The sequence below is a fragment of the Podarcis vaucheri genome (genome assembly GCF_965113315.1).
Source record: "Podarcis vaucheri genome assembly, chromosome: 9".
Lineage (NCBI taxonomy): Eukaryota > Metazoa > Chordata > Lepidosauria > Squamata > Lacertidae > Podarcis > Podarcis vaucheri.
In genome coordinates this window covers 42,376,079-42,385,697 of record NC_138767.1, presented here as the reverse complement: position 1 = coordinate 42,385,697, position 9,619 = coordinate 42,376,079, and the positions used below count along the sequence as shown (strand labels likewise).

Genomic DNA, 9,619 nt, shown 5'->3' with positions numbered 1-9,619 from the left:
AATTCATTCCTCCCATCCCTACCATATGTCGGGACTGTTAGAATTCCTGCTCCATGGTTGCAGTCACTGGATTGTTGTCTTTCACATGACGTGGTATGTTTTGACTCCAAAAAGTGGGAAGTGATGGAGACAGGATGTTGGTGTTACTGTGTTCCATGAAGTGGGACTATTGTCCTTTGTTCTTTCTCTTTGCTATCTGATACTAGAGAGAGAGGGAGCCATGTTGCAGTGCTCCGTGTGTGTTTATATGTAAATAAAGTAGATTAGCCAACATGATCTGCGGATCGCTAAGCGTGCTGGTGTCTGTTGGCATCGGTCGCTGTGATGTTTGGGCTGAAGAAAGCTTTTGAAGCTCCAGATCAACCAGGAGGGAGAGAACATGCCAGTTGGGCATGTGTCTCTACCAGGATCCTACTTGAGTGTAGGACGAGCTCCTGACAATGACAAGGCCCTCTTGGTCACTGACAGTGGATTGAAGGAAGGTTCTTCCCCCCCTCCCCCAGTGCCTCTCCTCTTCACTGAGCTTACTGGATGGCTCTCTCCATAAAGCTCTGGTAGGAAACCTCCTCAGCTTGCCACATCTCACACTTCATGAGTGGCCGCCTCAGCCACTCCCCAGTATGGAAGGGCATCCCAGTCACCCAGGCAACCTGGCCAACAATCCCCACCCAGCTGGAACCCTCATCGTAACATGAGTGCGTCCCAGTCACTTTGACAACTGGTCCAGTGCTCTGTTTCACCATTTGAGGCAGCTCCTTCTGCATCATCTCCACTGTTGCCTGCCAATTAGCCTAATCCATTCCTCCTTCCAGCTTGGGTGGGAGAGCAACGACTGCCATCCTTCGCAAACACGCAACCACACAACTGACATCTGAGAGGCAAACTGTGGTGGCTTCATGAATCTGGACGTGATCTTCCCTTGCACTGTAGATCAACCGCTGGGTTCCAAGCTGAAGGAAGAATGAGGTAGGGTTTCATCTATTTTTAAGTATATATTCAAAGTTTTCAAGAGTGATTTCAGCCCTCATGACAGAGGGGGACTAAAACCTCTTTGGCATGAGCAGAACAGAGGGTGGGCAGGCATTGTGTAAGCTTCTCCATCTGTCTCTGCCAAATCACATCAATCCTGACATGCAACATTCCTGCTGTCACCGTGCCAAGCCTTTCTTGAGCAACCATAATATGCAGCGGTTTTGTAACATATACAATTATCTTTGGGCCAGCCTCACAGAGCTACTGGTCACACAGCAACTGCCAAGAAAGTGGGGATGGCTGCAACCACCTCACATTGATGTTAACCTTCATTTGGGAATCTCTCAGTCCTTATTTGGTTACCTCAGGACTCAGAGAGTGGATTTCTAAACTTATGGGACAGTAGTGAATCATGGAATAGATGTCATATTTCACTTTTCAAAGTAGCCGATATATTCTCACAATGCACTGTTGTGTCTTGGCTGCAGCAATCCCGCCGCCCGTGAGAGACATTAGTTTTGAGTACACATCCAATATGACTCCAAAAATACCAAGACCCTAAATAAATTTCCTCAGTGTGTTTTTGAAACAGCCCATGTCTTTAAATTGGGAAGTATTATCCATACCCTGCAAAAATAAAGAGATTTAACAGGGAAAAACCCCACCGTTGACTTCTGCATATTTTTAAGATTTAATCACTCCCTTGGTTATATGGAAGCTGGCAGACAGTTTTCACTTGCCTCATGAAAACAGCCCTTCAAAGAAAGTTGTCCTTGGCTGTGGGATGATTCAGAGCCTGACCCTGCTTTTGCTGAAGTCTGTGGCAGAACTTCTTATTCACAGAGTGGAACAAAAATCAGACTCTTGCATTAATCTCCTAAAGAGGCAAAGGATGGAATGTTATTGGGAGTCTGAGCAGGGCAAAGGTGAGGGGCTCAACCAGTGAGACCATCTGCAAAAAACAAAAACCCAAAGAATTGCCATGATTCAGCAAGCTATAGTCCACAGTTTCTTTCACATGATGCTCAAGAAAAGACCACAACAAAAACAACAGAACAAAGAGTAACAGATGATGAATTAACTTTGGGAAAGGGCATAGTTCAGTGGCCGAATATCTGCTCTGCATGCTGGGGTCCCAGTTCAATCCCTGGCATCTTCAGGCAGGGCAGTGAATGTTCCCTGTCTGAAAGCCACTACCAGTCAGTGTAGGCAATATGGAATTAGAAGGACAAAATTGTGTGACTCAGTATAAAGCAACTCTCTGTGTTCTATTTGTACTTTGACCCAGCAGATCCTTTACCCTTCACCTTCATGATAGCCACCTCAGATTGAAGAAAGAAAAGAGTTTTAATTCAGAATCCAGTTTCATGTTTCTATCATGCACAGCTATGGTGGCTAGCCCCGCCCACACCACTACACTTGCTGTCCATGACCTGCCGCAGCGCTGAATATGCATAGGGCACCTCCATCCCAGGAGGAAGCCTAGATCACCACAACTGCCCTCGTGTGAATGTACTCTACATGGATACATCAGTAGGTGTGTAGTATGTGTTTGGGGCCATTTCAGCCGCTTGCCAAATGCACAAATGGAAGGGTATGTGTCTGCATTAGTGGTAGGGGATAGGGCGAGCCCACACAGCACCACAACTGCCTCTCATGTGCTTTAATCAGTGAGGGGGTTTTATTGAACCGCACTAAAGGATGCTTATTTCATCCCTCTGCAACCCCACACATCCATGGATTTCTTGCAGTTTCCCTTTTTAATTTTTGGTCGCTGTGCCCTCCTATGCACCACAGTACTTATTAACTATGTCTTTTGCTTATTTAGCCAAATAAAATTTTGAAAATAGAATCTGTATTATATTACTGTATGGAAAAACATGGGCAATGCAAATGCAAATATTCATGAAACATTCATAAGTTGTTATTCAAAATGCACAGTAATCTGTGCCAATATGGTTAACAGGGCATATAAACCAGTGTCAAGGGGCTGATCATTTTTCTCTCCTTCGGATTATAGCAATAGATGTTAATTAGAAATCATTTTCAAAAAAAATGTAAAATCGAAAGCATTATCATGGTCCATTGGAAAGCAAATATCCATTAGCATTGTGGCATTTGATTCATATATATGAATCTGACAAGAGTTAACTCCTCTGATCCAGTCAGGGTCACCTGCATAGTAATACGCACATGTAGCTGATGTGGGTGTCGATGCACATCTGGAGTGGTTGTAAGTCCTCATCTTCATTGCCATTCCCAGGCAGGCCCGATGGATTGACTAGAAGCATCTTTTGATGCATGTAGAGGCATTCTGGCACCCTGTGTCACCAGCTATTGCACTGTGGCAAGCTAGATGAAAGAAAAGCTCTTGTCTTATATCTCATCAACCAATTATATCCCTTTAAATTTGTTGGATAAGGTAAAACCCAATAGTAGCCAAATATGAGCCAAATGACCAACAGTCATATATAGGTCATAACTTTCCAAGAATGATTAGGGAACTTCTTTGTAAACAGCTGCTCAGTAGATGAGTCAAAGTGTAATTTTCACTGTTCCCAAAACTCAACATATCTCATTGAAGGTCCATCCTGAAGTCCTACAAAAAAGAAAAAGAAAAACTGCAACAAAGCACATTCTGGCAAATGAAGCATTCAGCAAGTATCTTAGTCATCTGCTCTCTTCTCCAGACTCCCTGGTGAGCTGATCTTTTTAGACTTGCTTTTTTTTTTAATCCACTCTTTGCACTCTGACTGGTAATGGAAGCATCATGCAAGTAATTGAAAAACCCAGTTCTGAAGGAGCCATTAAGTGCATGTCAGTATTCCATGTCTACATCACTGAGAAGAGCAAGGAATTTACCTTTTGTAGGACTAAACTAGCTTAGCTAGATGAGCTATTCAGTTCATCAGGTTATACAATGGGATGCTAGTTAAAGGTGGAGTTCTTTCCCATTGCTTGTATTTTTGGTTTTGTCCTTCAGGAAGAAACCAAACTTTTGAGTAATCACTTTCCTTGCAGCCTCCACCTTTAATCCTGAACCTTTCCTAAAACTGAGGTGCAACAATCAGAAACAGAGCAGCAGACTTCTCAGAACACTGCTGCCACCACAGACTTGACCTCTCTCCTCCATCACCTTCATTTGGGGGGGCTGATACTGGTTAACATTAAGAGGAAGAGAAGGCCAAAATAATTGTGTGCTTCCTTAATCCATGAATGACAACAGGGGAATTGTAAGGAAAAGTAGTGGAAGAGCTCACTTACTACTGCTTCTGCCAGCTACCTTTTAAACCTTTCCCAGCAGAGATCCATCTATGGTACCTTTATGCTATGTCTTTTCCCTCCCCCAATAATAAAAACATTTGTTCTATGTCATCAGCACTTGTCAATCACATATAGCAGAAAAGAACACACTTTTTCCCTGTATAAATACTTTAGGGTATAATATCTCCCAAGAGGCTCTCTTCTCTCTTAACTTTCTGCCTAAGGAAGGATGAATCTGTCAATTTTGGTTTTTCTCGGTTTCCATTTCCAGGCTTAGGTTCAGTTCACCACATTTCCACATCCGTTTGCTAATGTTTTGGTGTGTTTTTTTAAAGGTTGGATATTGAGAATTTAGGCCACATTCACACCCTACATATAAAAGTGCTGTGATATCACTTTAAACAGTCATGGCTTCCCCCAAAGAATTCTGGGAGATGTAGTTTGTTAAGGGTGCTGAGAGTTGTTGGGAGACCCCCTATTCAACTCCCCAGAAAAGCAAAATAATAATAATAATAATATTCAGAATAGTTTTTGTATGTGTTGTAGATTCTACCTGCAATTGGGGAAGAGATGTAATTCTTGGATAATGTAATGGCAGGTCATCCCACTTAGCTTTTGATAACCATCCCATATTCTGATCTAATCTACAAGAGAACAAGCACAACCTGCATAAGTAGTACAGGCCGTGTCCAGAAACTGGAAGAAAACACACCACTAGGCACATAAAACACAAAGGTGGAAGAAACCTCTCAATCTAGCTGAAGATCAGCTGAGAAGTGCAGAGTTACAGGTATTTAAAAAGCAAACAAGGCTGCTTTGTGGTAATGATGTTTTTCGGGAAAGCGAGATGTTTTGGGAAAACTGACATAGGGCTTTCTTTTTTTGGAAACAAGAACTGGAGCAGTTGCAAAATGCTTTACTGCTCTTTCTAAAAAGTGTGAAAACAATGTTTCTTTTCCGCAGAAAATTGGGCAAAGGCTGCAACATTTCGTGCCTTAATCAGATGAGTCTGCATCTTGCAAAGGAAAAGTACAAACTTGGAAGTAAACATCCTACTGTTACAGTCACCTCCCATGCCCCATCCTTCCCTAGCAAATGTTTTTCATTCTGAACTGGTTTATTGCACCCATTCCTTTTGCTAATGAGAGCCTAGCTGTGTGTGCCTCTCATTTCGGCTTCTAGTCCATTGCCCTTCTGTTTTGCATTCCCTCAGAGGGTTGCCTGCCTTTGTCACTTAAGGCACTTACAGACAGCTCTAACTACAGGTGTTGGAGGCATGTTTAATGCTTCCAGGTTCTGCAGTCCAGAGCTCCTGATCTGATAGAGATTGATGCAAGGTAGTGTAGACCTGCCTGTCTACTCTGGGACCCTTTTGATATCTCCCTCGTGTTACCCAGCCTAACTGGGCACACAGAAGGATGCCATCTGGGCACACTCATTGAAGCTGTGTATTGCATACCCTCCAACATTTTTCTGATGAAAATAGGGACGTCCTATTCCATAATAATAATAATAATAATAATATTTATACCTCGCCCATCTGACTGGGTTGCCCCAACCACTCTGTGTGGCTTCCAACATATATAAAAACATAATTAAACATTTTAAGAAATTTGCCTATACAGTGGTACCTCAGGTTACAGAAGCTTCAGGTTACAGACGCTTCAGGTTACAGAGTCCGCTAACCCAGAAATAGTACCTCGGGTTAAGAACTTTGCTTCAGGATGAGAACAGAAATCGCGCAGCAGTGGTGCTTCAGGTTAAGAACAGTTTCAGGTTAAGAACAGGCCTCCAGAACGAATTAAGTACTTAACCTGAGGTACCACTGCACAGGGCTGCCTTCAAATGTCTTCAAAAGGTTGCATAGTTTCTTATCTCCTTGAGTCAGGGGTTATATAACTCCATAGCCTTCAACATTTCTCCAATGAAAATAGGGACATCCGAAGGAAAAGCAGGACATTCCAGGATCGAATCAGAAACCGCAATGTTTCTGTAAATCCGGGACGGTCCTTGGAAAATAGGGACACTTGGAGGGTCTGATATTGCTATATTTTCTTTTCCTATTTAAATTGATCGGCTGCATGTTTCTTTGCACCAAATATATTTTCATAAGCTAAAGCAATGATTCCATTCTCCTGTACAACACATAGGGCTGGATCTAGATCTAAGTCATATTTAAAAGAGACCCATTGACATCTGGCAGTGTATGCACATGCACCAACCAGGACTCCCTCTCCCTCCCTCCCTCTCCCCCTTCTTTCTCTACTACCCCTTTCCCATAGACATGGGTCGGTTGGACAAGTGTATAAGCTTACAACAAATGAAAACTTGAAGAGGGAATTTGTTACACACAGAGACTAGATTTTCTTTGGGGGTGTGTGGAATTAACAGACTGTTATTGGTATGACAGTCAAGCACAAACTTCAGCATGTTGTTATGTGTTATGTTATTACATTGCATAGGATCCACCCAGTTTCTCTGTTTGTATACGTCTAACCTATATTGAAAGCCCTCTTAAATGTCATTTGAATAATGCACGGCAGCTTATTGGGAATGGAAATGAGACTGCTTCTAAATGCAGGCTAATTGAAGGTTTTAATTTGGAGGCTGAGGAAGGAGGGTGAAGAGTAGGAGCTAAGGAACTGAGGTGTCGTAGAAGCTGTGATGCAGTTTGTTGTGTGGGCTGCCTCTTCGATCAATCCACATTCATGGTACTCTGGGGGAAAGCAGGATTTGTAACAACCAAGTGGCCATTCTAGTTCTGTTTGCAAGCAAGAGAGAATTGCTTTCCACAGTCAGTGCAATCGGCGTAGTGGCCCCAAACCATGGATCTCCCTTCCAAATGAGATTAGACAGGCATTCTCATTGCTGAACTTCAGGGGCTTAACCTTCTTTTAAGGTAGTGTTGGGCTTGATGATACTTTTTACTGACCCATTTTCTTGTTGTTATGTACACTGCTTGGAAATTAAGTGGTATCTAAGTGTTTTAAATAAATAAATAGGCTTAAAGTGTAAAAAATCTCATGCACACTTTAGTCATCATTCCATTAAATGATATATACTCATAGGGGCTGCAGGATTAGCCATATAATAAAAATGGACATCCTAATAAATAAGTCATTTAATCCATCCTGATAAATAAAACATTTATTTATTATTAGATTGTTTGTATGGAAGAGCCAGCTCAGCCCAGTGAATGAGAAATACTGATAGCTGTAAAATTAATATTATTTATTATTATTATTATTTGTTAAATTTCTGTACCGCCCTATACTTGCAGGTCTCAGGGTGGTTCCCAAGATAAAATCACAATATAAAAACACAAAATGCATCATCCAAAGAAAAAGAACCCAATAACACCCCCTTCCATCTAAGATGGTCCTACCAAAGTCCTTTGGTTATCAATGGAACTCAAATTATTCACGGATATTTGTCCTACTGATGGGGCAGACTTGGGTAATCTTTCATACTATAGCACCCTGTGCAAGGCCAAAACCTGGTACCCTCACATGGGGCTTCTCAATTTTGTGCCCCTTCGCTGAGTGCCACTCACACCACCCTAAATCTGGTACTGCTGTTGATTTCAATAGGACATAAATGGCACAATCTCTTACTGGAGAGAGTTAATTAACTAATATGATTAGAACAATTTATCAGACAATTTATTTCATTGTCCAGCCTTTAGCAAAAACTTTATCCAGGATACTGTATATATATTTATATTCTTTAAGCAATACTAGTTTCATACCAATATATAAAAGTGGTCCCAAGAAAAACAGTCAGTTTGGGGGGTGGGGGGTGGGGAGGAAATCATGTCTCATTTTATTTCATGAACTGTCAGACTAGCCTAATGTGCTTTTTCATATGCTTATTATTTGCAATTCTTAAATATCATTATGGGAAACCATTACACTTGATTTTCAGAATGGAGAAATATGTTTCAGAAGGAACAAACCTACTTCTGTCAAAATGGCATCTTCTTTACCCCAAGCCACTGATCCAAACATCCATACTTTTGCCTATTTTTTAATGTCAGATTGGATCAGAATCCTTATTTTTACAGTCTTCAGTTTGAAAATAAAATGGTGCCTCAGGAATATTATGACGCCTTGCAGGTTTTTTTTATAGACTATGTAAGAATTTTTTGGTTTTTTCACTTTCAAGAGAAGAGAAGTTTTTGACATATCACAGTAAGTAAACTTTCCAATAATAAGCTCTGTATCCTAGCAAAAGTTCACTTTATATTGCTGACGAGCAAAACAAACCATGATGAGAAGTACATTCCGTGAAAAACAAAACAAAATGCAGTTGTATATCACCCCAGTCTGGCACAACAAGGTCTCCTTTCTGATGCAATCTAATTGAGAGTGTTTCATATTTAAAAATTAATACCCTTCAGGACAAGGCTTAAGAATGCAATACACATCCATAACCCTCTGTTTTGATTTCTGAAATGCATGTAGAAAATATATACTTTAAAATGTTTAGCAAGTCTTGCAGATGAGGCACTATAATGATTTGCAATGTATATTCTGAACAATAATCATAGAATCATAGAATCATAGAATCATAGAGTTGGAAGAGACCACAAGGGCCATCGAGTCCAACCCCCTGCCAAGCAGGAAACACCATCAGAGCACTCCTGACATATGGTTGTCAAGCCTCTGCTTAAAAACCTCCAAAGTAGGAGACTCCACCACACTCCTTGGCAGCAAATTCCACTGTCAAACAGCTCTTACTGTCAGGAGGTTCTTCCTAATGTTTAGGTGGAATCTTCATTCTTGTAGTTTGGTTCCATTGCTCTGTGTCCGCTTCTCTGGAGCAGCAGAAAACAACCTTTCTCCTTCCTCTATGTGACATCCTTTTATATATTTGAACATGGCTATCATATCACCCCTTAACCTCCTCTTCTCCAGGCTAAACATGCCCAGCTCCCTTAACCGTTCCTCATAAGGCATCGTTTCCAGGCCTTTGACCATTTTGGTTGCCCTCCTCTGGACACGTTCCAGTTTGTCAGTGTCCTTCTTGAATTGTGGTGCCCAGAACTGGACACAGTACTCCAGGTGAGGTCTGACCAGAGCAGAATACAGTGGCACTATTACTTCCCTTGATCTAGATGCTATACTCCTATTGATGCAGCCCAGAATTGCATTGGCTTTTTTAGCTGCCGCATCACACTGTTGACTCATGTCAAGTTTGTGGTCAACCAAGACTCCTAGATCCTTTTCACATGTACTGCTCTCAAGCCAGGTGTCACCCATCTTGTATTTGTAATCAAAAAGCCAATTATTATCACATTCACCCAGTGCTATACCAGCTGCACTGGCTCCCGGTGGAGTACAGGATCAGGTTCAAGGTGCTGGTTTTAACCATTAAAGCCCTA

The 9,619-nt window shown here is 41.6% G+C and overlaps 1 long non-coding RNA gene across 1 annotated transcript in view; it reads left to right on the top strand.

Moving 5' to 3' along the window:
• The first annotated feature begins 666 nt into the window (after window positions 1–666).
• LOC309540445 overlaps window positions 667–9,619 on the top strand; it is a 28,932-nt gene continuing 19,979 nt past the window's right edge. Inside the window, exon 1 of the long non-coding RNA XR_014223288.1 lies at window positions 667–966. This is a non-coding gene — a long non-coding RNA (uncharacterized lncRNA). The remainder of the gene's footprint in view (window positions 967–9,619) is intronic.